The sequence below is a fragment of the Agelaius tricolor genome, unplaced genomic scaffold (genome assembly GCF_023055355.1).
Source record: "Agelaius tricolor isolate 1412-34295 unplaced genomic scaffold, bAgeTri1.0.p SCAF_61, whole genome shotgun sequence".
Classification (NCBI taxonomy): Eukaryota; Metazoa; Chordata; class Aves; order Passeriformes; family Icteridae; genus Agelaius; species Agelaius tricolor.
This window is the reverse complement of record NW_027269321.1, coordinates 1649367-1676962: the sequence shown is the minus strand read 5'-3', so window position 1 is coordinate 1676962 and position 27596 is coordinate 1649367. Positions and strand designations below refer to the sequence as shown.

The following is a 27596-nucleotide window of genomic DNA, read 5'->3' as shown; positions in this document are numbered from 1 at the left end:
TTGTACTGCTTTTATCAATTGCAGGACTGCATCCTGATGTTTAATGTGCATACCCAGAGAAGGACAATAGTCCCCTTTCTTTCCACAGTGCTCCGTGTACATGCACCAGTCCAAAAGCATATTTTGAGTCAGTCCAGATATTTACATTTTCCCTTCACTTAATTCTAGCGCCCTGGTTAAAGCAACCAATTCTCCCTTCTGGGCAGATGTATTTGGTGGTAATGCCTTTGCCTCCACTGCTGTACTGACTGTTGTTACCGCATACCCAGCGTATCTGGTTCCGTTTTCCACGAAGCTGCTCCCATCTGTAAACAGCTCCCACTCTGGCTGCTCTAGTGGGACGTCTTTCAGGTCTTCTCTTGCTGAGTAGGTGTACTCTATTACCTCCACACAGTCATGCTCTAATGGGCCTTCTTCAGTTGTGGTACCTAGGAACAAAGCTGGATTCAAAAGGTTAGTTGTTTTTAATGTGACATCACCCTGCTCAGTCAGGACTACCTGGAATTTCATCATCCTGCTTGGCGATAGCCAATGGCCCCCTTCTGCTCTAAGACAGTGGTTACCATGTGTGGTACATTGACATCTATGTGCCTTCCCATCGTGAGCTTCCTGGCTTCTTGTATCAGCATCACAGTGGCTGCGACTGCCCGCAGACATGGAGGCCACCCGGCACTTATGCTGTCAAGTTGTTTGGAAAAGTAGCCCACCGGCCTTTTCCAGCTTCCCAGACCTTGGGTCAGGACTCCTAGTGCTAGGCGCAGCCTTTCATGGACAAACAGCTGAAAATCTTTAGACAGATCAGGTAACCCTAATGCTGGAGCAGTTGTCAGTGCTTCCTTTAATTTTAGGAAGGCTTCTTTCTGTGGCTTGCCCCAGGTGAATGGCTGCATCTTCTGAGCTTCACACAGGGGTTTCGCAATCAGTCCATAGTCCATGATCCACAGGCGACACCATCCTGCCATCCCGAGGAAGACTCACAGCTCATGTAGATTCTGGGGCTCTGGAATAGCACAAATAGCTTGGATACGGTTAGTGCCTAGTTTTCATTTGCCCTTGTGAAATTTCACATCCCAGGTAGATCACAGTCTGTTGGGCAATTTGTGCCTTTCCTCTGTGTACTTTATAACCTCCCATTCCCAGTGAATTTAAAATCTCAATGGTTACCTTTATACAGGTTGCTTTTCTTCTGTAGCTATTAGTATATCATCAACATACTGCAACAACAGGTATTGGTCTCTTGGTACTTGCCCACTCTCGGTCCAAATCTCCAACTCCTTTGCCAGTTGGTTTCCGAATAGGGTCGGCGAGTTCTTATATCGTGTCCAGGTGAGCTGGGTCTTTCTCCCATTCCCTGGGTTTTCCCACTCACAGGCAAACAGTTTCCTACTTTCTTTGTCAAGGGGGATGCAGAAAAAGGCATCTTTTAAATCAATTTCAGTAAACCACTTATATATCTCTTTTACGGATGTTAGCAATGTGTAAGGATTTGTTACCACTGGAGAAATGTCCTTTGTGATTTTATTTATTGCTCTCAAATCCTGCACTAATCTATATTCACCATTTGCCTTCTTTACTGGAAATATTGGTGTATTAAATTCTGATTCACATTCTTCTAAAATTTGGTATTTCAAGAATTTCTCAATAATCTTTACTATTCCTTGCTGGGCTTCTGGTTTTATGGAATAGTGTTTGACTTGTACAGACCTCACCCCTTCTTTTAACTCTACATGCACTGCTTGTGCCAATTTAGATTTCCCTGGTATATCTGTCTCCCATACAGAGGGAATCACTGCATCTTCTACCTCCCTAGGGATAGAGGGAACAGGTTTTTCTTTGATCATTAAAATCTGTCCCAACTTTGATTCAGATATTTTCATTATAAGCTCCCCATTTTCAAAGGTTATTACCGTATCAAGTTTCTCTAGCAAATCTCTCCCTAAAAGCGGAATTGGACACTCAGGTACGTATAGGAATTCGTGTGTTATAACTTTGTTCCCAAAACACAAATCTAGGGGTTGCAAGAATGGCCGTTTTTCCTCTTTCCCTGTAGCGCCGACTATTGTTGTTTGCTTGTCCCCAATTTGTCCTTGCAAATCATTCAATACCGAGTAAGTAGCTCCTGTATCTATTAGAAATTTGACCTCTTTATGTCCTATTTGTTTATTTATAAGAGGTTCCTTAACTTGTTCTACTGGCTCTATGTCTAGTCAGCTGGTATACTCCCCCAAAACCATCCCCTTGGTAACCTGCTGGCACTGATTGCCCTGGTGAAACTGGTTGTTCAAGTCTGGACATTGTCTCTTCCAATGCCCCTCCCGCTTGCAATACGCACATTGATTTAGGTTTAACCCCTGCCTGACTGGTCTCCTATTTTGACTATTCCTGTTACATCCCCTGAAATTTGGGTTCCCTTTTCCTTGTATTACTGCCAACAGATTCTGCTGCTGCCTTTTACTAGCTTCTCTTTCGCGATTGTTATATACCTTCCAGGCTACCTCATGTAGCTTATTCAAATTCCTTAGTTCTTCCCCTTCTAATTTTTCAATTTTCTACGAATATTGTCCTGTGACTGGCCCAAGAATATGAGAGCGAGCTGAACCTTTGCTTGTGCTGTGTCCATTTGGAGATCTGTATATTTTCTTGCTACCTCCTTAAGCCTCTCCAAAAACGCAGTGGGAGATTCCTTCCTGTCGAACTTCGTATAGTTTAGACCAATTTATAGTTTTGGGCACAGCATTCTGAACTCCTATTTGGATCCACTCTTGATATTTCCGTAGTTTCCCCATACCGCAAAATAAATTAGGGTCCCAATTTGGATCCTCAGTTGGGAAATTCTCATCTCAATTCCCTGTTACGAATCCATTTCTGATGTTCTCTCTTACCCTTTCTTTGGCTGCCTTAAGTACCATCTGTTTCTCAGTAGAATCCATCAAAGTATCTAATATTAATATATTAGATATATTAATATATTATATATAGATATATATTAGATATATTATTATACTATATATAATTTTATATATATATAATATTAATATACATATTATTGTATGTCATCCCAGTCAGGATTTTGAGGTTTTTATAACCATTTTTAATACTCATGCCATTTTATCAGGATTTTCTCTATGAATTCTGGCTGATTGTTTCCAAATAACTAAATCTGCAGGAGAGAAAGGCACTTTTATAAATACTGGCCCTTCCACTCCTACACTTTGTCGCAAGGGGGCTATTACAGTTCGTTTTTGTCTGCCTATGTCTTTTCTATCCATAACTGGGGCAAGGTTAGACCGACTCCTGGTTCTGTGGGCTACCCCATCGTTGATTCTCTCTCTCTCCTTCCTGCCACAGTTGGGTTTTGCTCATCTTCCGAGGAAGAGAGATCTCAGGTGACGATGGGAGAGGAGGATAAAGAGGGAAGGGTGTACTAGACGAGACCGGTTCAGGACTAGGTGGGGTAGGAGCAGGCAGTGGGATAGGGACAGATGGAACAGGTGGGATAGGGTTAGGTTCTCTTGTTCCTATTGGAGCTACCTGTAAATCAATATCTGTATAATTTTCCCTACTCAGGCTTTCTTTCAACGCCAAGTGTTCTAAACAACGTTCCTCACAAACCCCACACTTATTGCTTGCAGTTGTTTTAACCATCATTAATCCACATTCATCCTGCCATTCTGGCTTTGCCCGTAAATAGAAAAACAAATCAACATACGGAACCTCATCCCATTTTCCTTCTGGTTTACAAAACGACATTAACTGTGAAATAGTGTTATATTGCAGAGTCCCGTATTTTGGCCATTTTTCACCATTCTCCAAGGCATATCCTGGCCACCATGTATTACAATAATCAATCAACTTAGCTTTACGTTATTCTTCCCCAAAATTCCCCTGTTTCCAATGTGCTAGTAAGCACCCCAAAGGAGAACTTTGCGGGATAGAGGTGTTGCCACCCAAAATCCCTTTCAGTTTCTCCATTCCAAATATACCACAAATTGCCGAACCCGCAACACTCTCGCGATTGTCTTATGGAACGGCGCCTGGGCTTGTACCAGCAGGAATTCCTTTAGCCCAACCAAGCGTAGCTTTCGCTGCGTCTCATTGGCAGGCACCCAAACCAAAGTAAAAAGCACCTTACCTTTCTCCCGGGGACGTGGCGAGCGGCAGAAGCGGTCGCGGCCGATCGAGCTCCCCGAGAATCCCTCGGTGCCGGCTGGAGCGCGGTCGAGTCGCGAAACTCGCTCAGCAGCACCCGCAGGGTCCCATCCGGGGTCGCCAAAATGTTAGCATTCAGAAACACATAATCACAGAAGCGATTATATGCGGTGCTTTTTATTCAAGAGCTCTGGGAATCGGGGTAGTTTCCACCCAAATCTGATTCCGACCATACATTCGAGGTGAACGTGTTTTATACTCTATCATTACATAACTTTCATGTTAATTATTAAACTTATATTCTTCTATTGTATGCACAGATTTCAGCTAAACGTAGGTCCCTTTAAATTTCCAACATAGTTTCTCACAATTCTTCTTATGGTTATATAATAATTATATTTAATTACTAAACAATCACCACATCTAACAATTATATCTTTTATCATACTGCTTAGGCATCTTTTATCATACTGCTTAGGCAGGTGCAGTGACCTGAGAAAACACAAAGCCCAATATTTTCAAAGACTATTTTTAACATTTTCCAGGGCTCCACTATCACTTTTATTTCTTGTGGGAAAAAACCCTCCATATCAAGCAGGCACTCATGGCCAAAGCTGGGCAACTGCCTCTGGAATTCCCTATATCCAAGGATAGCTCCCAGACAAAAGCTGCCAGGAGTGACAAGTCTGGCTGGCCTTGGCTTCCTGAGGGCTGGCCCTCATCTGCCTCTGAAACACTGGGGCTGGGTGCTTTCCTTCCTAATATAAAGAGCTCTTCTTCCTGTCCAGGCACCCACAGCCAAAACTGAGATTGCACCTCCAAAATGCCCAATGTCCAAGGAAAGCCCCTAGACAAAAGGTGCCAGGAGAGACAGGGCTGGCTGGCTTGGCCTGAGGGTGGCCACTTCTCATCTTCTTCCTAAACACTTGGACTTTGTGCTTTACTTTCCTATGGGCAAAAACACCCATCTTGACCATGGCCAAAACTGGGATTCCACCTCCAAAACTCCGTACATCCAAGGATTGCTCCCAGGTGAAAGCTGCCAGGACAGACAGGTCTGGCTGCCCTTGGGCTCCTGGGGGTGCCTCTCCCCTGCTGTCCAAACACTGGGGCTGGGTGCTTTCCTTCCTATGGAAAAGAACCGTCCTTCTTATCCATGCAGAAACAGCCGAAACTGGGGTTCCACCTCCCAAATTCCCAATATCCAAGGGTTGCTTTCAGACAAAAGCTGCCAGGACAGAGAGGTCTGGCTGGCCTTGGCCTCTGATGGCCGCCTTTCATCTGCCCCTGAGACACCACCGGTGTTCTGTGCTTTCCTTCCTATGGAAAAGAACCATCCTTCTCCTCCAGTGTCCATGTCTGAAATTGGGATTCCACCTCTGAAATTGTCAATATCCAAGGGTTGCTCCCAGGCAAAATCTGCCAGTACCGTCAAGGCTGGCTGGCCTTGGCCTCTGGTGGCTGCGCCTGCAACAGCGGGGCTGGGTTCTTTCCTTCCCATGGAGATCCCTGGGACACTGTGGGGACCTCATGGAACCAAGGGGATGATTGTGGCCCCACTGGAGCCCAGGGAACCAAGGGGATGATTGTGGCCCCACTGGAGCCCAGGGAGCCAAGGGGATCATTGTGGCACCACTGGAGCCCAGGGAACCAAGGGGCCATGGTGACACAGAGGGGCTCCATGGACCCAGAGACCATTGTGGCTCTGTGGGGCCTGATGGAACCATGGAGACCATTCCAACCTTCAGAGCCTGGTGTCACCAAGGGGGCATTATGACACCTCAGGGCCCCATGGAAGCAAGGGACCATTGGGACACTGTGGGACCCCATGGAACCCAGGGAACATGGAACAGCTCTGGCTGGCTTGGCCTCCCAGGGGCCACCTGACAGCTCTGGCTGATCTTGGGGTGTCAAGGGCTGCCTCTCATCAGCTCCTGGAGCACTGGGGCTCTGTGCTTTCCTTGCTATGGAAAAGAGCTGTCTGACTTTTCAGATGCCCATTGCCAAAACGGGTGCTCTCCCTAAAATAATTCCTATTTGCAAGGGTATCTCACAAAACCAAACCTGCCAGCTCTGGCTGGCCTTGGCCTCTGGTGGTCACCTCTCATCTGCCCCTGAAACCCTGGGGCTCTGTTCCTTCATTCCTATGGAAAAGAACCGGCCTTCTTGTCCAGGGACCATGGCCAAAATTAGAATTTGGCCTCCCAAATTATGGATATCCAAGGATTGCTCCCAGACAAAAGTAGCCAGGACAGACAGGTCGGGCTGGTCCTTTCCTCTGGTGATTTCTTTAGACTCTGAGCTGAATGTTTTCATTTGGAAACAGTTTGGAGAGGGCCCAGAGATGTCCCAAGGAGGGGTTTGGAGGCCTTGGGCCCATGAGCACTGTATAGGGACAAAGGAGCTCTGTGCTCAGTGGGGTGGAGACTGAGGACAGTGGAGCAGAGCCATGCGAGTGTTTAAAGAGCGATTTCAGGGCTGGTGGATCCTTTTGACATAGTGAAAAACAGCCAGAGAGAGAAAGAATTAATGCCAAGGGCAGCTGGGGAGGCCCAGAGTGGCTCCAGGAGAAAGGAATTTCCCGGGCAGGGCAGGGCTGTGGTGCAGCACGTCCCCAGCAGGAGCCTGGAGCAGCCCCAGGCTTTGTGTGGGCAGGCAGGGGCAGGCAGGAGGCAGAGCTGTCAGCAAAGGAAGGGCCCAGCCAGGTGGGGCAGCTGGGGGATGCCCAGAGCCTGCAGGGACAGAGGCCAGGGCAGGGACACCGTGGGACAGCCTGGGCTGCACAGGGCACAGGGATGGGCAGCAGCTGCAAGACAGCCCTGACAGAGCCAACCTGGGCAGCGCTTTGGCCATGGCTGCTGGCCCTGGGCCTGAGCCAGGAGGGGACAAGTGACCCTTGCAGGCCTGGGGCCTCATTGCCTCCTTGTCCCTGCTCAGCAGCCTGGCAGGGGCCGCCCCACGCTCCTGCCCTTGGCATTGCCCATCCCCACATGCCAGGGCCCATCCCGGGAAGAGCCCTGAGCAAGGAGGGAGGGACAGGATCTGCCTGGCCAGGCCCTGGGGCTCAGGCCTTGGCCCTTTACATTCCTGAAACAAATCCAGGTTTGCTCAGCACCAGAGACACCTTTGCCTTGTTTGTCCCCAGCTGCCATCAGTGCCTCCAGTGTTCTGCTCTCCCTGGAACCTGGGTATTTTTTCTCAGTCCTGTCCCTCACAGGGATCTCTTTAAAGTACAGGAAACTTCAGTATTTCAATCTCACTGTGAGCTCTTGAAAAGTCTTTGAGCCCACTCTGAGGGACTGGGTGTGATGCAAAGAGCAGCAAAGGCCCAGAGGGTGATTAAAGTCCTTGTGCTGTGTCTGTGCTGCTGAGCTGGGCCGGGCTCCTGGCCCAGAGGCAGCTCCTGGCAAGGGCAGCAGAGCTGCAGAGAGACAGCTCTGGCCAGGAGCAGCTCCTGTGCACAGCCCAGCAGGGCTGGGGCACTGCCAGGGCCCCTCAGGGACACGAGCAGGGCACAGACAGAGCTCCCAGGGGCTCAGCACTGGCCGGGGCTGTGGGATGTCCCCGCGGGGGCTGTGTCACAGCAGCACCTCTGGGGCTGTGTCCCAGAGCCACAGAGCAGCTGGGATAGCAGCAAGGGGCTGTGTGACAGCTCAGAGTGGGCTCGGTGACAGCACTGAGGGGGTTGTGACATCACAGAGCTAGCTGTGACATCACAGAAGGCAGCTCTGTGACATCACAATGTGGGTTGTGACACAGAGTGACAGAGCAGCTGTGTGATGTCACAGAGGAGGCTGTGACATCACAGGGTGACTGTGACATCACAAATCTGCTGTGTGACACCACATAGCAGCTGAATGACATCATATGGAGGTTGTGTGACATAACAGAGTGGTTGTGTGACATAACAGAGTGGTTGTGTGACATCATGGGGGCTGTATGAGGTCCCTGGGGAGGTCACTCTGCCCCGGCCCCCTCACAGCTCCCCCCAGAGCAGTCCAACCCTGCTCGTGCACAGCGGGGTCCCCTGTCCCCCCGGGTCCCCCCGGCCCCGGCCCCGCAGCCTCCCCCAGAGGATGTTCCACGAGATCGACCCCAGAGCCTGACACGGGGACGGGGGGCCGGGGCCCTGGGGGTGGCACAGGGGGACAGGGACCCCACGGCAGCGTCCCCGTGTCCCCCATGGCCAGAGCCTGGGCCAGGGCTCCTTCACCCTGTTATAGATAAATATCATAATATTGGCTTTTTGCAAATATTAAAATGGATTTTATATGTGTGGTGTTAAAATAACTTTATTCTAAAGATGTAGTTTTTATTTCTGTTGTTAATTGAGCTTAGACATAGTAGTGAAATAGCTGATAGAAGTGTGCTTGTGTTAAAATGCCTGCTTGGATGGGATAACATCCAATGCACCCAGGATGAGGACACCTGTACAGATCTGCCAACTCTCAGCACTCCCCGTCTGAAGGCAGAGTGCAACAAGGCCCAAAACCTGGAGGCGATAAAGAGAAGGAGCCAAAACCACAGCCAAGAAACACACATGCTCTGAAAAGGCAGACCCAGGGAGGGGCCATGTAAAATCATTCTTGGAATATGTAAAGTAGTTTATGGATATGCATGAGGCTCTATGAATATGCACCAGGCTGATGTAAGGGGAAAGGTATTTCAGGGGATCCCCGAAGGTAACAGGGTGCTCCTGGCTGAGTGCCAAGAGGCACCCGGCCATAATAACCTTTGCTCCATGGTCCTGGTCTCCCATTGTCCTTTATTAAACTTTGTACATTTTCACAGGAGAGTGAACGCGTTTTTCACAAATGGAATCTCAAGAAACAGGGTCAGTTGTTAAGCCAAGGTTCTGCTTTGACCAAGTGGGGCCTCATGGGACACAGGTGCCACTGGGACATTGCCAGGTCTGCTAGGAACAAGGCTCCATTATTGCACAGTGTTACAGATGAGTAATGTCATAGTTGGGTCTCACAGTGAGGAGATAGATCCTATGTGTGTGTTAAGATGTGTAGTGATGTTATTGTCATCTGTCCCCCATAGTCCTCTTTCCCCTCCCCTTGTAATGGCCTTGGTGGTTGGGGCATTTGGGGAGGGCAGGTTTGTCACTGGAAGGCAGGCATGGCAACACCTGCTCTCCAGTCAGGGTGCAAGAAAGCATTCTCCACCAATGGACGGCCACAAAGAGTTACCTGACAGACTTTGGGTGGGGCTAGGATTACCTGATGCAACACCAAAAGTCTAAAAGGAGGAGCAGCCAATTTGTGAAGGAGCCATGTGGCTGATAGACATGGGGTGGGGAAGGGCTCCCAGTGCTGTGATTTCTCCTGTTTCGGTCCTTTGTTGTCATTTTTTTCAAGGTTGAATCACCCTTAAAATTTTTAAAGTAGCGGTCATTTCTCACAGACAGCAAGGCCTCAGGGCGCCCAGGAGAGCGGCGTGACAATGACATCTTGGGGAACCAAGTGTCACCTGCAAACACAACAGGGCCTCATGGAAGCCAGGGGCCACTTGGATATTGCCAGGGCAGGTGGAACTCAGTGTCCATTGTGACACAGCACAGCCTCGTGGAACTCAGCAGAGCATTGGGACAGCCTGGAATCTCATGGAGCCAAGGCTCTGCTTTGGCAAAGTGGGGCCCACAGGACACAGGTGCCACTGGGACATTGCCAGCTCTTGTGGAACCCAGTGTCCACTGTGACACAGCAGAACCTCATGGAAACATGGGGGCCACTGTGACGCAATGGAATCTCATGGAAGCAAGTGTCAGTTGTGAACGCAGCAGGGCCTCACAGAACCCAGGGGCAACGGGGACCGTGCTGTGGCTCGTGGGAGCAAGGGGCCATTGTGACCCAGCGGGGCCTCCTGGAACCCAGGAGAACATGGTGGGCCCATGGATCCTCATAGAAGCACGGCCCCGTTGTGACAAAGTGCAGCATCACAATGGTCTCCTGGGTTCCAGGAGTCCTCGCTGTGTTTAGAATTGACACTTGGTTCCCCAAGATTCCATGGCATCCCTCTGCTCTGCTGTGATTTGAGGCTGTGCTGTGTCACAATGGACACTTGCTTCCTCCAAGGCTGGAGATGTCCCAGTGGCACTGGGCTTCCATGAGGCCGCGCTTTGTCACAATGGGGCCTTGCTTCCATGAGATTCCATTGTCCCACAATGGTCTCCTGGGTGCCACAAGGCCTGCCTTTGTCACAGTGGAACCTTGCTTGCAGGAGCCCTGGCAATGTCCCAGTGGCACAGGGGTTCCAGGAGACCCTGCCATGTCACAATGGGCCCTTGGTTCCATCAGGTTCCATTGTGTCCCAGGGCTCTCCAGGGTTCCATGAGGCCTTGGTCTGCCACAGTGGTGTCTTGTTCCTACCAGGCCTGACAATGTCCCAGTGGCACCTGTGTCCCATGAGGCCCCACTTGATCAAAGCAGAGCCTTGCTCCCATGAGATTCCACTGTGTCACAATGTTCTGCTTGGTTTCATGAGAACCTGATGTGTTGACAATTGATCCTTGGATCCTAGAGATTCCATTGCATCACAGCTGTGTCCTTGGTTCTATGAGGCCCAGCTTTGCCACAGCTGGACCTTGGTTCCATGAGATTCCATTGTATCACAGCACTGTCCTTGGTTCTATGAGGCCCTGCGGGGTCACAGTGGAGCCTTTGTGCCATTCATTTCCATGGTGCCACAATGGTCTCCAGCATTCCATGGGGCCACGCAGCAAAAGAGTGGACCCTTGAATCCATGAGTTCCCATTCCATCAGGATGATCTCTTGCATTCCATGAGGCCCTGCTGTGTCACTAAGGAGCCTTTGTTCCATGTGTTCCCTTTGGGACACCATGGTCTCCAGCCCTCCATGAGGCTGAGCTGTGAAACTCTGGGCTCTTGGTTCCATGAGATCCCACCACGGTGTCACCATGGTCTCCTGGCTCCTGTAACAATTCACACTTGGTTCCATGAGATCCCACCACGGCGTCACCATGGTCTCCTGGGTCCCATGAGGGCCCCTCTCTGTGTCACAGTGTTTGCCTTGGTTTCCTGAGAAGCTGATGTGTTGACAGCTGACCCTTGGTCCCTTGAGATTCCATTGCATCCCAGCGGTGTCCTTGGTTTCATAAAGCCCAGGTTTGTCACAAGGGAGCCCTGGTTTCAGGATATTCCATGGTGACACAAGGGTCTCACCACTCTCTGAGGCTGCACCGTGAAACAGTGGACACCTGGTTCCATGAGATTCCGTGGGGTAACAGTCAATTCTTTTGCTTCTTTTCTGCCAAGGTCGGGATGAAATCCCAAGACAGCATTTCTTGTTTGGACTCAGGTGTTCATTAGCTCTTGTCTCTAGAACAGTCTCACAAGCTGTGAGTTCTGCAGCACTTTGCTAACAAGGTGAAAATGGAGCCCCGTCTCTCTCTCTGCAAGGTCTTTTGAGGATAAACTGTCCAATTAAGAAATGACACCTAAATTATTTTTCCTTTTAACCCAATAACCAAGCACCCGTGCCCAACATAAGGGACGAGGAGGAGGAGGAGGAGGAGGAGGAGAAGGAGAAGGAGAAGGAGAAGGAGAAGGAGAAGGAGAAGGAGAAGGAGAAGGAGAAGGAGAAGGAGAAGGAGAAGGAGAAGGAGAAGGAGAAGGAGAAGGAGAAGGAGAAGAAGGATCAGCCTCCACCCTAAAACCTCCATCTTGCTTTATATATATTACTATATTCTAAAACCTTAAACTCCAAGTTGTCCACCATGTGATATTACACCCTTCTATTCAAACTCCACACCCATAATCCCAGTTCCATCATTCCATTTTGGAAGCCTTCTCCACAGCCTCAGGTCAAATGCAGTGTTCTCTTGGGGGTCAGTGTCTGCCAGCTCAGAAAGTCCAAAATTCTCAGCAGCCCGGGTTCCAACAGGTAACAATGTTCTCCTGTGTTCCAGTAGGTTCCATTGGGCCCGGCTCTGTCACCATGGACACCTGGTTCCATGGATTCCATTGGGTGACAATGTTCTCCAGTGTCACCATGGACACCTGGTTCCATGGATTCCATGGGGTGACAATGTTCTCCAGTGTCACCATGGACACCTGATTCCATGGATTCCATGGGGTGACAATGTTCTCCAGTGTCACCATGGACACCTGGTTCCATGGATTCCATGGGGTGACAATGTTCTCCAGTGTCACCATGGACACCTGGTTCCATGGATTCCATTGGGTGACAATGTTCTCCAGTGCCACCATGGACACCTGGTTCCATGGATTCCATGGGGTGACAATGTTCTCCAGTGTTCCATCAGGCCCGGCTCTGTCCCCATGGACACTCGGTTCCATGGGCAGTGTCCGTGTCCCAGTGGCACCTGTGTTCCATGGCACCCCTGTCTGACCAGGGACAGTTTGTTCCAGGACATTCCATGGAGTCCCAGCGGTCACTTGGGTTCCATGCAGGTGCCTGGGCAGCGGGAGCTCAGCCCAAATATCCTGGGGGTCCCTGGGCTGGTGTTTTTTGGGAGGAACCTTTGGATCTTGCAGGGCTCCAAAGCTGAGCCGCGGATGCCCCTTGGGACAGGGTGGAGCATCATGGAAGCCAGGAGAGCCTGATGGAGCCAGGAGACCCTGATGGAAGCCAGGAGACCCTGATGGAGACCAGGAGACCCTGATGGAGCCAGGAGACCCTGATGGGAGCCAGGAGACCCTGCTGGGAGCCAGGAGAGCCTGATGGAGCCAGGAGACCATGATGGGAGCCAGGAGACCCTGATGGAACCAGGAGAGCCTGATGGAAACCAGGAGACTCTGATGGAGCCAGGAGAGTCTGATGGAAGCCAGGAGACCCTGATGGAAGCCAGGAGACCCTGATGGAGCCAAGGCTGCAGCGGGACACAGAGGGACCTCACGGGAGCCAGGAGAGCGTTGTGAGGCTGTGGAACAATGTGGCACCAAGGTTTCACTGGGGCTTGGCAGAAGCTCCTGGAGACAAGGAAGCGCTGGGAGCCTCCGGAATCAGCGTCTGCAGGAGGATTTTCTGCTCCCTCCTGGGATGCTGGTGGACAATAAAGCCTGAGGCAGCCTCCCAAGGGTCCGGCTGTGCCACCAGCGGGGGCCACATCTGGGGGGACGCCCGGCCAGCCCTGGCCCTGCTGCTCCTCCTGGCCGGGCCTGGAGCTGCTGGGAGCCCGGGCTGGGGGAATCCTCAGGGCTGTGCAAGGAAAGGTTCAGCACAAGCAGCCCTGGAGCGAGATGTGCAGTGTGAAACACGCCAATCACTTGATTTTGAAATTGTAAAAGTTCCATAGTAATAAAATGGTTATAAAAATAGCAATACAATTAGAGTAATAATAATTTGGACAATTTGAATTAGGACAATATGAGACAATAGAGAGAAAGGGTTATGGAGGTCTGGGTACCTTTTTCTGGGCAGCACGAGTCCGGAAAAGGGACACCCGTTAACAAAGGATTAATCCTTAAAAACAACAGCCTGTTGCATATTCATACACTTCATCCATGATGCATAAATTCCATTCAAACACAGGATTCTGTCTGGGCAGTGCCACCTTCTTCCTCCGAATCCTAACAGCGCCTTCGAGGCGGGAAGAAGTTCATTTCTTCTGATAAGAGGGCAATAAATTCTTTTTCTCTGAAAGATTTAGGTATCCTGTGGCTGCTATCTCAGTGCGAGTCCTTTCTTTAAAGCAAGAATCCTACATAGCATCGTTTCTATTTTAACATTTTATAACCTAAAACTATATTTAACACAGTACTTAAGAGAATTATTACACCAGACATATAATATTTATATATATATAAAATATATAATATATAATATATATAATATATATAATATACAATATATAATATATGATTTTTAATATAAGTAATATATAATATATAATGTATAATATATAAAATATATAATATATAAAATATATATAATATATTATTATACATTATATATTTTATATATGTAATATTATTATATAATATAATATATATTATATTATATATAACATATATAATATTATATATAATATATTTTTATATATAGATATATATAATATTATCCATAATTCATTATATATAATATATAATATATAATAATATATAATATATAACCATATTATATATAATATATATTATATATATATAATATATATATGATATATATAATATATACATATACGTATATATATATATATATATAAAAAATATTCTAACACCAGACATATAATATTCATTTTAATATTTGCGAAAAGCCAATCATAAAATACATGCATTTTTCACATGCAGGCAAAGCCAGCGAGGCAGCAGAGCAAGAGAGAGAGCAGAGCCAGCGACACAACAAACGCACCGAGAGCGAGAGAGCAAGTTTGAACAGAGCTTGCAAAGGGCAAAATCAGCTCAGACCAGGTTAGACTGAAGAACAAGGAGCACCAGGCATGGGCTGATGGTCCAGGTAAAAAGTTCCAGCGTGAGGAGGACGACAGAAGCCTTCATCAAAAGAGCACCAGAAGACTGAGGGCCGCCACAGGAGGAACGGACGCAGGCGCTGAAGCCACACACGGCTGTAAAACCAGGACACAGCTTTATGCAAATGTGAGTATGCTAATGAAGTGTTGTAATTGTGACTTTTGAAATGGAGCTGAAGGCCAAAGGAGACCGAGTGGGTTTTTGCCAGAGAGATCCCCCTCGCTCCCAGCGCTGGATACACAAATCCCTGCTCTGTCTGACTGCAGAGTTTGATTTCCTCGCCCAGTTTGTCCCACTCCCCCTTTCCCTGCCCTCTCCTCCCCTCTCCCAGTCCCATTTATGGGATTTGGGGGATTTGGGGGATTTGGGGTCATTTGGGGGATTTGGGTTCTTTTTGTGCCTTTGGGGCTATTTGGGGGTTTTTGTGGTTATTCAGGGTAAATTTGGGATCATTTGGGGTAATTTTTCACATTGTTGGGTTTTTAGGGCAATGTGTATGTGGGGTAATTCAGGGCACTGTATGGGTTTGGGATCATTTTATGGGATTTGAGGGAATTTTAATGGATTATAATAGGAATTTAGAGGGATTATAATAGAATGTAATGGGGTTTAATAGAAATGTAATCGGATTTAATGGGATTTTCTTTGGATTTTAGGGACTTTTAATGGAATTTGATGGGATTGTAATGGAATTTTATGGGATTTTAATGACATGTCATGGGATTTTAATGGAATTTAATAGTATTTTATTGGATTTTAATGGTGTTTAATGGGAATGGAGTGGAATTTAATGGGATTTTTATGGGATTTTAATGGGATTTGATGGGGGTTTCCCCCAGTCCACAGCATTCCCCCAGTCCACAGCTCCCTCCCACCTCAATTTGGGGGTCCCATCCCCCTCTTCCCCGCCGCTCTCCCGCCCCTTCCCCATCGTTCCCCCAGTCCCCAATCCCCTCCCCCGTGCTTGGTTTTGGGGGTTCCAGGCCCCTCCTGCTCCCTTTGGGGGTCCCGACCCCTCTTTGGTTGAATTTGGGGCCCCCCCGCCCCCCTTCTCCCCGCGCCCCCCGCTCCCCCCGCGGCCGGGGGGGCTCCCAGCGCCCCCAGTGCCACCAGTGCGGCCCCAGCTGCCCCCGCACGCCCCATCCCCATCGCCGGGGTCACCGCCCCCCGCCCCAAATTCCGCTCCTGGACACTGAGAGCCATCAGCGACAAACGCTCTGATTGGCTGGGAATGGCCCCGCGCAGTCTCTGATTGGCCAGCGCTGTGAGAGGCGCTGGGTTCTGGCCGGCACCCGATGAGTCACAGCCGAGCCGGGCGCTGATTCGCTGGAAATCGCCGGGCGGGGCCAGTGCGCCGAGTTTCTGCCCGGCAACGGGATCGTCATCAGCGCCCCGCGCTCTGATTGGCCAGGATCTGTTTCGGGCTGGGGACGGGAGGAACTGGGCACCCCCAGGAGCCCCTCGGGTTTGGGGCTTTCGATCCCCCCTCGGCCCTCGGGGTGGCCCTGGGGCCCCCCCCAACACCCCCAAAATGGGGAGGGTCCGCGGGGCCCTTTGGAACCCCAGAAATGGGCGGGGAGCGGCAGGAGCCGCCCCAAAAAGGGATGGAAGGGTCCGGGCCGGGAATGGGGGAGGCTCTGGGGATGGCTCCGGCCCGGATCGGGGCGGGCTGGGATTGAGGGAGGCTCCGTTCAGCGGCCGGGGAGGGGCTGGGCCTGGGGAGGGCTCCGGGATTGTGGGGATGGGGCCATTCCGGGACTGCGGCGGGGCCTCTCCCTGGAGTTGGGGTCCGGCTTTGGCTCAGGGACCCTCCCCGTTCCTGTTCCGCTTCCCGATCCCGTTCCCGATCCCGATCCCGCCGCTGGCTCCAGGGAATGTCCCTGATCTCAACCCCGACCCCAAACCCGAGGTGAGGTCAAACATTGGGGTCAAACACCCCAAATCCTGGGGTCAACTCCCCCGGACCCCAAATCCTGGGGGTTCAAACACTGGGGGGGGCCAAACACCCCCAGACCCAAACTCTGGGATCTCAACCTCCCCCCCTGCCCCCCAGCCCGAACCCCAAATTTTAGGCCTTAAACCCCCCAAATCCCAGATCCTGGAGTGTCAAACACTCTGCAATTTGCAAATGTTGGGGTTAAATCCCCCTGACCCCAAATCCTGGGGTTTGAAACATTAGGGGTGTCTAACACCCCCGTTCCCAAAGTCTGGGGTCAAACACCCCCAAATCCCAAATCCTGAGGTGTCAAACACCCCCAACCCCCAAAGTTTGGGGTCTAAACCCCCAATCCCCAACTCTAGGGTTTGAAATATCTGGGGTGTCCAACCACCCTGATCCCAAAGTTTGGGGTCAAAGCCCCCAATCCCAAAATTTTGGGGTCAAAGGCCCCCCGATCCCAAACTCTGGGGTGTCAAATCCCCCTGATCCCCCCAACTTTGGGGTTAAATCCCCCCAAATCCTGGGATCAATCCCCCCAATTCCCGAACTTTGGGGCCAAAACCCCCTGACCCCAAATCCTGGGGTGTGAAGCATCTGAGGTGTCCAACCCTCCTCATCCCCATAGTTTGGGTGTCAAACCCCTTGATCCCCAAATCCTGGGGAAAAAAAAAACTCTTAAACCCCAAATCCTGGGAACAAAAACCCCCAAATCCCAAACCCAGGGGTGTCAAACGTCCCCAGTTCCTAAAGGCTGGGGTCAAAAATCCCCAAACCCTGAGGTGTCAAACACCCCCAAACCCCGAATTTTAGAATCACCACACCACCCCCCCCCCGCCCCCAGTCCCAAAATTTGGGGTTATTTGGGGTTTATTTGGGGCAGCTCCAGGTGCAATGTCTGCAGAGAGACCCTGGGTACAATGCTGGGAAAAACCCCAATAACCCCTCTGGAGCCCCAAAATCCCTGGGGGCTGGGAAAGGGGATTTGGGGTGAAAGAAGAAGGATTTGGAATGCACAAAGAAGGATTTGGGATGGAGAGAGGGGATTTGGGTGGGAAACTGGGTCCCTTTTTGGCGCAGGAGATCTTCCTGGCGCTGCTCTGGGTGATGCTGAAGCCCTGCAGGGCCTCGCGGGCGGCGCCCGCCTGCACCTCGGGCTCCAACTGCACCCAGGCGATGTCGCGGGGCCCGGGCACCAGGGCAGCTCCTGAACCCCGGGAACCTGGGCTGGGAACGGGGCCAGGAGAGCCCCAGACACCCGGGAATGTTCCACAGACACCCGAAGCCTTCTCTGCTCCATTTCCATCCTGCGCCTTCTGGCCTCTTCTTCAGCTCTCCGGGCCGCTGCTCTCTGCTTCATGGCCACCCTTGTGTGCCTGAGGCAGAGGAAGAAAGGCAGGAAGAGCAGCTCAGCAGCAGCCCAGGAGGGCCCCTGCTGCACGGCTGTCCAGAGCAGGGGTCCCCAGGCAGGCTCAGGTGCCTCTGGGGTAGCCTGCTCCAGGCCCTCTTTGCCCAGCTCTGCATCCTCATCCCAACTGATCACCACGGGCCGTGGGAAGTGGAAGAGGAGCAGCACCAGCAGGGCAGGGACTGATTTGGACACCATGGTCTGCAGGAGGAGAGAGACAATTTGTGTTGCTTTGCACAAGAGTTGCAAACCCGTGTGTTATTAGGGAATGGCCGCTCCTGCTGTGCCAGAGCGCTTGAGCAGGGCTGAGAATCTGGTGTCAAAGTGCATTCATGTGCTCCCTGTTGCATGGGGCACCCGTGTGCAGGAATAGAGAACACCTTCCCTCAGATGGGATCTGCTGTGGCAAGGCCCCTCTGGTTTTCTCCTCCACACAGCAGTTTGCATGCAGAATGTGGGCAGATGTAACTTGGAGGTCCTCCTGCTCACCCTTGGGTTCCCCTTGCAGAGCCTCAGCCCCTGCGTTCTGTCAGGGCCCCTGGGCAGGTGGGATATTCCCAGAGGAGAGGGGCCGGCTGTGTCCCCATTGCCCCTGTCCCTTATGTGCCTGTGCTCAGGAGGGCACAGAGAGGATGGGGACTCCTGCCTGCCCCGTGTCCTGTCCGCCTGCCAGGCCTGTCCCAGGGCAGCCGGGCTGTGATTGCTGTGCTGTGTCCCCCTGTCCCTGCTGTCCCTGCTGTCCCTGCTGTCATGGCCCACTGCAGGTTCCACACCTACACAGCCATGGTGGCTCCTGAGCTCTGCCAGGACCTGAGTGACAGTCTGAGTGGTGGCACTCCTGGTTTTCTTGCATTTGGCATCGCACAGAGCAGAGGCTGGATCACAGCACCAAAGGAGCAGCTGCTGCAGGGGAGGAAAGGAGCCTCTGCATGGCCAAGGGCTGCTGTGGTGCCCCTGTGTCAGGAATTCCCCACAGCTGACACCTGAGTCCAGCATGGACACTCACAGACACAGCGTTTGTTCAGGCATTGCCTTTATTGCATCTTGACAGGGACTGCAGCTGCCTGAGGGAAGTCACCCTCCCAAGACAGGAGGGCAGAGAGTGTAATTTAAATTAACCAATTGTGATTATAGGCATTCGTAGCAACAGTCTATGTACTGTATATATGAATATTAAACAAGACACAAAATAATTATTGGATCATGAAGATTAAGCAACATTTGCTGGTTTAGATAAAAAGAAAGTATACTTCAGGTTTGGTTAGCTGCAATAATTCTTGGTAATTTTGAAGAATTATAAGTTCTATGTAATCTAAAGAAAAGTGCCATTATTTATTACTACATAATATTAAAATATTTATGTTATCTTACAAGAGTATTAATCTACAGTATATTAATAAAAAGTTTTGAAAATGCTGCTAAAGACAACTATTTTTAAAGAAAACATTTTAAATATTTCAAAACTATTTAAATCATTGAATCAATCTCCAATCATTGGGCCCGATTCCTTCAGATGGTGCTTTCCTCCGAGCAGATGCAAAGGCTCTGTATGGGAAAGGGTTAAAATAGATGCAGTTACTACAGATCCCGTGAGGAGAGAGAGGGCAGAGGGGCAGGGTGTGTCAGGAGCCCGGAGCCTGTGCCCCGGCGCAGGGCTGTGCTGGGCAGCAAGCGCAGCTCTGTGCGCCGGCTGCTCACAAAGATGTGCGGCTCGCCTTGGCCAGCCCAGAGAGCATCTCCAGCAGGAAGCTTTTCTTCACACAGCCACTGCCTGTGCTCCTCCAAAAGCCTGCCCTGCCTACCTTCAGCATCCTGGTTGTATCCCTATTCATTCCAATCAGCCTGGCCATTTGCTTTTCTATTTCTTTCGTGGCCCGGCGCATTTGCTCCATGTCTTTGAATCTCTTCCTAAGGAGCTGCCTTCTCCGCTCGCTTTCCACCTTCCTCCTTCTGGCCTTTTCCTCAGCTCTCTGGGCCGCTGCTCTCTGCCTCGTGGCTGCCCTTCTGCGCCTGAGCCACCAGCCCAAGGGCAGGAGCAGCGGCTGAGCAATTTGCCAGAGCTGGTGCAGGTAGCGCAAGGCAGCCAGGAGCCAGGGTCCCCAGCCAGGCTCAGCTGGCTCTGGGGGGGCCGCTTTCATCTCCTCTGCACGGGGCTGCCCATCCCCGTGAAATCTGTCCACCACGGAAAGTGGGAACAGGAAGAGGAGCAGCACAAGCCCAGCCAGGACTGCTCTGTGCGCCATGGTCTGCAGGAGGAGAGAGACAAGGCTTTCACTGGGGCTGCCAAGGGAGCTTGTGGGGGCTGAAGTGAGGCCCGGAGGCGCAGGGATGTGAGGGCAGAAGCAGAGGGCCCCGGGCAGCTGGCAGGCAGCAGGGCCTGTGCCAGTGGGCCAGCAGCAGCAGCCCCGTGCCCCGGCCAAGGCGCCGGCCCCAGGGGCTGGCCCTGGGTGCAGGGGGACAATGCAGGCCCGGGTGCGGCGCTTGTGGCCCGGCCCTGGCCCGGCCCAGCCCCGCCACGGGCGCACTCACCGCTTGCCCAGGCTGTGCTGGGCCAGCGTTACCTGCGGGGGCCTTTTCCAGCTGCCCCCATTGTGACACGCTGCCCCTGGTGTCACAGGGGCCAGAGGCATCACAGCCGGGCCAGCCCCGCCCTTGGTGCCCAGCCCAGCTCAGGGGCTCCCAGTGGGCCCAGCAATGAAAGCCCCGGCAGGCAGCAAGTGCAGCCCCTCTGGGAGGGGATGGGCCCCAGGGGCTCCCTTCACAAAGCAGGCAGAAGTCCCCACTGATAAGGTTCCAAAGGGAAAAGATTATAATCAATAATGTTGAGTAGGATACATATTATCAACTATGAAAACACCTGAGGTGCTTTTCCTAATGGGACTTGTTCTTCTGTCAGTGGGGTTGGGTGATGGTTGCTCAGTTTTTCTTGCTTGACTATTCCCTGATCCAGTCCATCCAAGCCTTCTCTGAAACCTTCCCATTCTCAGACAGCAGAAATAAAGAACTGCAGTGAAACCACTTCTAGTCCCCTTCAGATCAAGAAGGTGCAGGGAGATGGTTCTGGCAGAGAATTTGAGCTGCTCTGGACAGAGTCGCACTGCTGTGTTAGCAGGGACTGGCTGCTTGTGTTTTCCTTTGGATGAACAGAATCTTCCTTGTGTCCCCAGTGAACACATGGAGCTCACACCAGCAGTGCCTCTTGCCTGTTCCCTGCCCAGCCAGACCTTCCAGCCCAGCTGAAATGCCCAGCGTGGCCTTTGAGCACAAAGGGATTGCAGAGCCAAAAGCATCTGTGTAGCCACCATGGTGTTCAGTGGCTGCTGCTCGGGGAAGGGCACTGAGAGGAGGCCACTGCTGCTCTTGTCAGAGCGCTGCTGTGCAGGGATGTCCCTCGCCCTGCTCAGTCCCACATCTGCCCATCTTTTGGCCTGCTCTGAGCTCAGGTGGATGCCATCTGCTCCCAGCAGACCCAGCTGCTCCACGGTAGATGCACAGGCATGGAATCCAAAACCTTGAGTATGCCCTGAGTAGCCAGGCATTCAGCTGTTCAGTTTGTCACTGCCCACAGCAGGGGTTAGAACAAGATGGTTTTTCAGATTCCTTGTGACCCAAACCATTCCAGGCTTCTAGGATTTCTCCATGACTGACTTTGGTCCCCTCAAAAGACCTCCTCTCTCCTCTCTTCCCTCCACCTGTGGAGAACGCATTCTGATGCTGCTGCTGCTGTTGGGACAGGTTGGTGGATACTCTTCCTGCCATCCCATGGGTGTAAGCATGACTCCTCTCTGAAGTCTTTGTCCCTGAATCACTGCCTTCAAAGAACAGTTATCTCCCCTCCTTCCTTTTCCATTCAGCACTTGAGCACACACAGCATTTCTCATCGTTTCCACAGAACAGTACAGGTGCCAGTTCCCATCTTGTGGAGCCCTCTGCCATAAATCAGCCTGACAGGTTTATTCTCTACGTAATGGGAAATGATGACAAATGCAGCTGCATAATCACGTTAGTAACTCACCATAATGACTGCTTCTGGGGTGATTTATGGGTTTCGTCACATGTGAGCTTTCAGAACTTTAGAGGTTACATTTTTCACACTTTTTTGTTGGAATCTCAGTTTATCAGACTTTACTGCAGCATTAATCACTTGCAGTACAACCCTGGACTTCACAAATGTATCACATCAGCATGAAAAAGGCAGAGAAAAGAAGAACTATTGTGAATTAATGAGCCGGGTAACACATGTCTCACAACAGCGATGAAACAACCTGTGTTCTTCTTCAAGCCACAACAGAAAGTCCCAAAGTCTGGTTATTTAATTTTTTTTTTTTTCACAAAACACAGGCAGCAGCAGAGAACTGAAACAACACAGCCAGGCTTGAAACCTGAAAGATCTGCAAGGCTGAGTCTATCCTAGTTAATGGTGAAATGATGTGTGAATCTGTCCTAGATGTTCAAATGAAGAAGATTGATTCACAGTTATAATATGGCTTCTAAGCAAAACACTGGGATTATATAGGAGAAATGCACGTGTCATGAAAAAACCAATAAATCAGAGAGACACTTCCAAGCTCTGCTGTGAAGGTCTGGGAAATGTTCAGAGTTAGCATCTGTGGAGTTTGGTGCAGGATAAACTGGAACAAAAGGCCATCATTACCCAAATTGATTTCGTTTGGGCTGGTTTGTTGGCTTTTTGGTTTGTTTTTTTGGGTTTGTTTTGTTTTTTTGGTTTGGTTTGGTTTGGTTTTTGTTTTTTTTTTTTTGTTTGTTTGTTTTATTGTCAGATAATGTTTTTTAATACTCCAAGAAATATGTTGAAAAGGTCAGCATGATCCATCAGACACAAGCAGGGGTCTGGGGTTGATGCAACATGTTCCTTGCACTGGAGGGTAGACAGAGGCAAGATCTGGTTTGGGGTCAATCACACCTGGATCAGGGAGGTGGCTGAAACCTGGGCTGGCCAAAGCCTTAGAATCACAAAATATCCTGGGCTGGAAAGGACCCCCAAGCATCACCAAGTCCAGCTCCTGGCCCTGCAGAGGACACCTCCCCAAGAATCCCACGCTGTGCCTTGGCATGTGCTGGTGGGCAGGAGCACACAGCTGGCCGTGGCTTTGGGTGCATGGGTAAGATGAGATGGTGAGGAGCATCCCTGCTCCCTGAGCTCCTGGAGAGCTGCAGACACTGATCACTGGTAAGGACAGCACCAGGGCCATGGCCTGGGGCTGGTGATCTGGTGTCTCCTTCCTGCTGCTGCTTTCTGCTACAGATAACAGCCTGGTGCCAAGGTCTTGTTGCTGAGGTGATAAACGGCTGGGGAGATTCCCTCCCTGCTCTTGTCTGCACGAGTTCTTATGCTCAGCACCAGGAAGGATTGGGCCAGAATGGAGGCATTTGGGGTCTCAGGGCTGAGGCTGAGACAGACAGGCAGGCAGAGCAGCTCCTCCTGGCTGATGCAAACATTAGCCCTGTGCTGGCCAGGCCAGTGATCCATAGCTATGGGTCCACAGTGATGGTGGTGCTGGGTATTCACTGGGAGAAGAGGAGGTGTAAAATGAAGCTTCTGAAGCTGCTTGGGATCCTGGAAGCTGCTCAGCCCCCACTTGACCACAGTGGTTGTTTGGCCAGCTGAAGTGATGGAATTTATTGGGCTGTGCAGGGACAGTTTTCTGTGCAAACATGAAGGACTTTCAGGGGGGATGAAATACGGCCTCATAGTAGAAACAGCTGGGCTGAACACTCTTTATTCCAGCTATGAATCTTTGCTCTTAAGAGCAACAGATTCCACCTTTCATTAAACCAGAACTTGTTGTTGTTGTTGTTGTTGTTGTTATTTTGGGGAACATAAATGACCTTTCTTGTTTATTTTATGAGCATTTTTAAATCTTTCTTGTTTATTTCATTAGCATTTTAAATCATCTTGTCACCCACTGCAGGCATGAAACATGAGATGTTACCAAAGTGTAGCTCACTTCAGACAGGGAGTGCTGATAGTTGGCAGATCTGTACAGGTGTCCTCATCCTGGGTGCATTGGATGTTATCCCATCCAAGCAGGCAGTTTAACACAAGCAGCTATTTCACTGAGCTTAATTAACAACAGAAATAAAAACTATATCTTTAGAACAAAGTTACTTTGACATCTACCATCACTCAGCGAGAGGTTTATTGTTATGGACACATAATATTGGCTTTTTGCAGAGATTAAAATGGATTTTCTATCTGTGGTGTTAAAGTAACTTTGTTATTGTCTTGGTTTGAAAAGCCAGGTGTCTGCTAAGGAAGGCAGGAGCCTCCCCTGGAATGGAAAATGTAAACCCCTCCCTCTGAATTGTTATAATTTTGAAATTAAGGAGCTTTCAGGCAAAGATATGGGAATAGGAATAACAGTTCTTTTTAAGGAAAAATTAAAAATATAAATGCAGTAGTACAAACGAAAAAAACCCCACTGACAGAGTCAGAACAGGGCCTGACACCCTGTGGGTCAGGGTGCTGGCAGCAGTCCCATTCAGTGGTGGCTGCAGCCCTCCTGCAGTGCCAGGTGTGGCTCTGTTGGAGCAGGGATCCTGGAGAAGGGTGGAGTTTCCCTCTGAAGGTCCAGGGCTGCTGTAGATGGGCCTGGGAATCTTCCTTCCTCTGGGAATCCAGGAGGAAAAGGCTGATCCTCTGGGAATCCCGTGGAGAAGAAAGACAGCTGCTCCTCTGGGAATCCAGGAGGAAAAGGCTGATCCTCTGGGAATCCCGTGGAGAAGAAAGACAGCTGCTCCTCTGGGAATCCAGGAGGAAAAGGCTGCCTACAGTGTTCCAAATCTCAGATTCTGTCCAGGTAGGAATGCTTGGCTCCTCCCCCTGGGCAGAGCATCTCCCAATGGGATGATGTCATTTAATCAGCCATGCACTGACACTCAGTGGCACATTACCAGAAGATTAATAATTAATAATCAATGGCCTATTAATGGAACACACCTCCCCACAGGGAGGATTGGTTGTGGAAGAGAGAAACTGCCCAATGAACAGAAGATAACTGCCCCACCACTGACAGATGGCAAACAGAACACACACTTATCTTGCAGTCCAGGACCTGTCCCCACTGGCTGCCCCCATTCTCCAGAGTTCATGGTGTCCAGGGAGGCTGCAGCTGCCGGTGCCGGGAACAAACGAGACGGGTCTGGGTTTCAGAAAGCTCCAGAATCCATTTCTGACCCCCGAAAGACAGGGCAAAGGGAGGGCTGTGGGGCTTTTATAGGGTATCCCAGGGCTGGAGTTTGGGTTTGTGTTGGATCGGCGGGAGAAATGTGGCATGCAATATGACTGATCAGCAAGTCTCGAACTTTATTGAGAGTCACACATATTTATATTGGTGTTAATAAAGCTCATACATATTGCAAAGGAGTGCTCATTATTGGTTAGTTACTTATCGGCCAACTACGCCTACTTCTGCATTCTTGTGGTTATTCTGATGAAACTATTCTTCATATTTTTGGCAAAAGAGCCTCTTCCCTATCCTGTTGTTGCATCAAGGGCATAATGTCCTTGCCTTATATGGACACTGACTGCTGACTTCTAGACTTGTCTCCTTCTTGCTTAACCAGGGGTATTATTTCGACGTGACCTTTCTCAGCCAGCCAACTGTCCACAAAGCTCAGCGGGACAAGGCTCCTGTCCATGCTCTCCCACATTCCACAGTGCCCAGGCCACACCAGGAGTGCTCAGAGCTGCAGCCAAAAGCTTCCTATCGATCCTCTCTTGCGGAGGACACCAGCACAGAGGCACAGGTGCCACCTCCTCCAGCTAAGCCCAGGAGATCCACCTCCTCACCAGCTGCAAGAGCAGGACGCTTATGTGCCAGCCGCCCCTCCCAACCCCGTTCTTCCCCTCGTGCCTTGAAGGCGCATCCCCACCTTGAGACACCCGGGGCAGGAAGAAGAGCTGGCCCCGGACGATGTCCTCGTTGCTGTGGAAAGGAAGGTGCCCTCAGAGCAGCTCATAGAGCAGGATGCCCAGGGACCAGATGGTGGCTGGCTGGCCATGGTAGCAGCCAAAGAGGATCCACTCCGGTGGGCTGTACTCCAGCGTTCCTATGGGACACGGGCACAGCTCATCAGGCCCATGCTGCTCCCTCCCTCCCAGCCAGCTCCCGTTCCACAACAGCCAGCCCCTGCCCTGCCAAAAAGCAACTTGCTTGCAGCTGGCTGAAGAAGGATTCCCCCTCCTTCCTTCCCTCCTTCCTTCCCTCCCTCTTCCCCCTATGCCAGCCAAGGCTGCCCAGCTGGGCCCCGGCTTTGGGCTCACCTGACATCCGGGTGTAGAACGTGTCCTGGAGGATCGTGCCACAGCCGAAGTCGATGAGCTTCGCCTCGCCCATGGCCAGGTCGACGAGGACGTTCTCGCCCTTGATGTGGCGGTGCAGGACGCCGCGGCTCCTGCAGTGCCCCATGGCCTCCAGCACCTGGCGGAACAGCCCCCGCGCCACGGGCTCCGTCAGGAACCGCCGCTCGTGCAGGAAGTACCAGAGGTGCTGACAGCGCTGCGGACGCTCCATGAGCAGCGCGAAGCCCTCGGGCACCTCGAACCAGTCCAGGAGCCTCACAACGCTGGGGAAGCCAGGCCGCGACACCATCCACAGCAGCGCCAGCTCCAGGGGCACAAGGGCGCCCCTGCGCTGCGGGGGGACCGCGATGCTGTCAGCAGGGCCGATGCTGCGCCGCGCCTCGGGCAGCCCCTGCCCGGCCCCGCCGCGGCTCGCCATGGCCCGGCCCGGGGCGCTGCGCGGCCCCCGCTCACTCCACGCTCGCTGCCCTCACAGCGTTCCGGCTGCCGCCCTGCCGGGCCTCGCCTCAGCCCCGCCCGGCACGCCCCGCCGGCTCCTCCCGCTGGCCCCGCTCACTCCCCAGCCGCGCCCACTTCGATATGTGCTCCCGGGACACTCGCTTGATGGCCGCCTGCGAGCCAAGGCCAGCGGCGGGCTGAGCTCATCACCCGCCGCCCGCCGCTGCCCTCCGAGCCAGCCCCGTCTCTTCCCGGGGCGCCGTCGGCGAGGCGGGGACCGGAGTAAACGCTGCCGCGGCCGCCGCTGCCCAGCAGCGGGCCCTGCCGCTAGAGCTGCTCTAGGGGAGGCCTCTCCGCCCGTGCTCTTCTGCCCGGGGCACCCGCCCGCCCGGCGCGCTGCTGCTTGCCGAGCTGCCCTGGGCTGCAGCGGCTCGGGGCCGGCGGCCGAGCTGGCGAGCGGCGGAGCTCGGAGCGGGGCAGCTGCCGGCCACGCTCTCGGCCACGGGGCGGAAGCCGGGCAGCAGCGGGGCGGCTGCGGGCGGAACCGCGGCAGGGGCTTCGTTCGGGGCCGGGGCCTCGGCCGGGGCTGGGCCAGAGCCTGCGCCAGGCGCAGCCAAAAGCCCGCGCTGCTCCGCCAGCACCAGAGCGAGCGGCTACTCCAGCGGCGCCACAACCAGGACGGAGAGAGCCCGGCCGAGGCGGAACCACGGCGGGCCGGGCAGGGGCGGGCACGGGGCGGCCCCGCCAAGGGGCGCCTTGCGGGACGCGGCATCAGCCGGGCTGGGAGAGGCGGAACACGGACGGAACGGCCCAGCACGGGACGGAAGTAGCGTGAGTGTGAGAGGGAGAAGGGGATGCGGAGCGAGTGAAAAGTCAAGCGGAAGAC

General features: G+C 51.9%; 1 pseudogene; it reads left to right on the top strand.

The window, feature by feature from the left end:
* The window catches only part of LOC139605190 (zinc finger protein 850-like), a 273898-nt pseudogene that overhangs the window by 214035 nt on the left and 32267 nt on the right, over positions 1-27596 (top strand).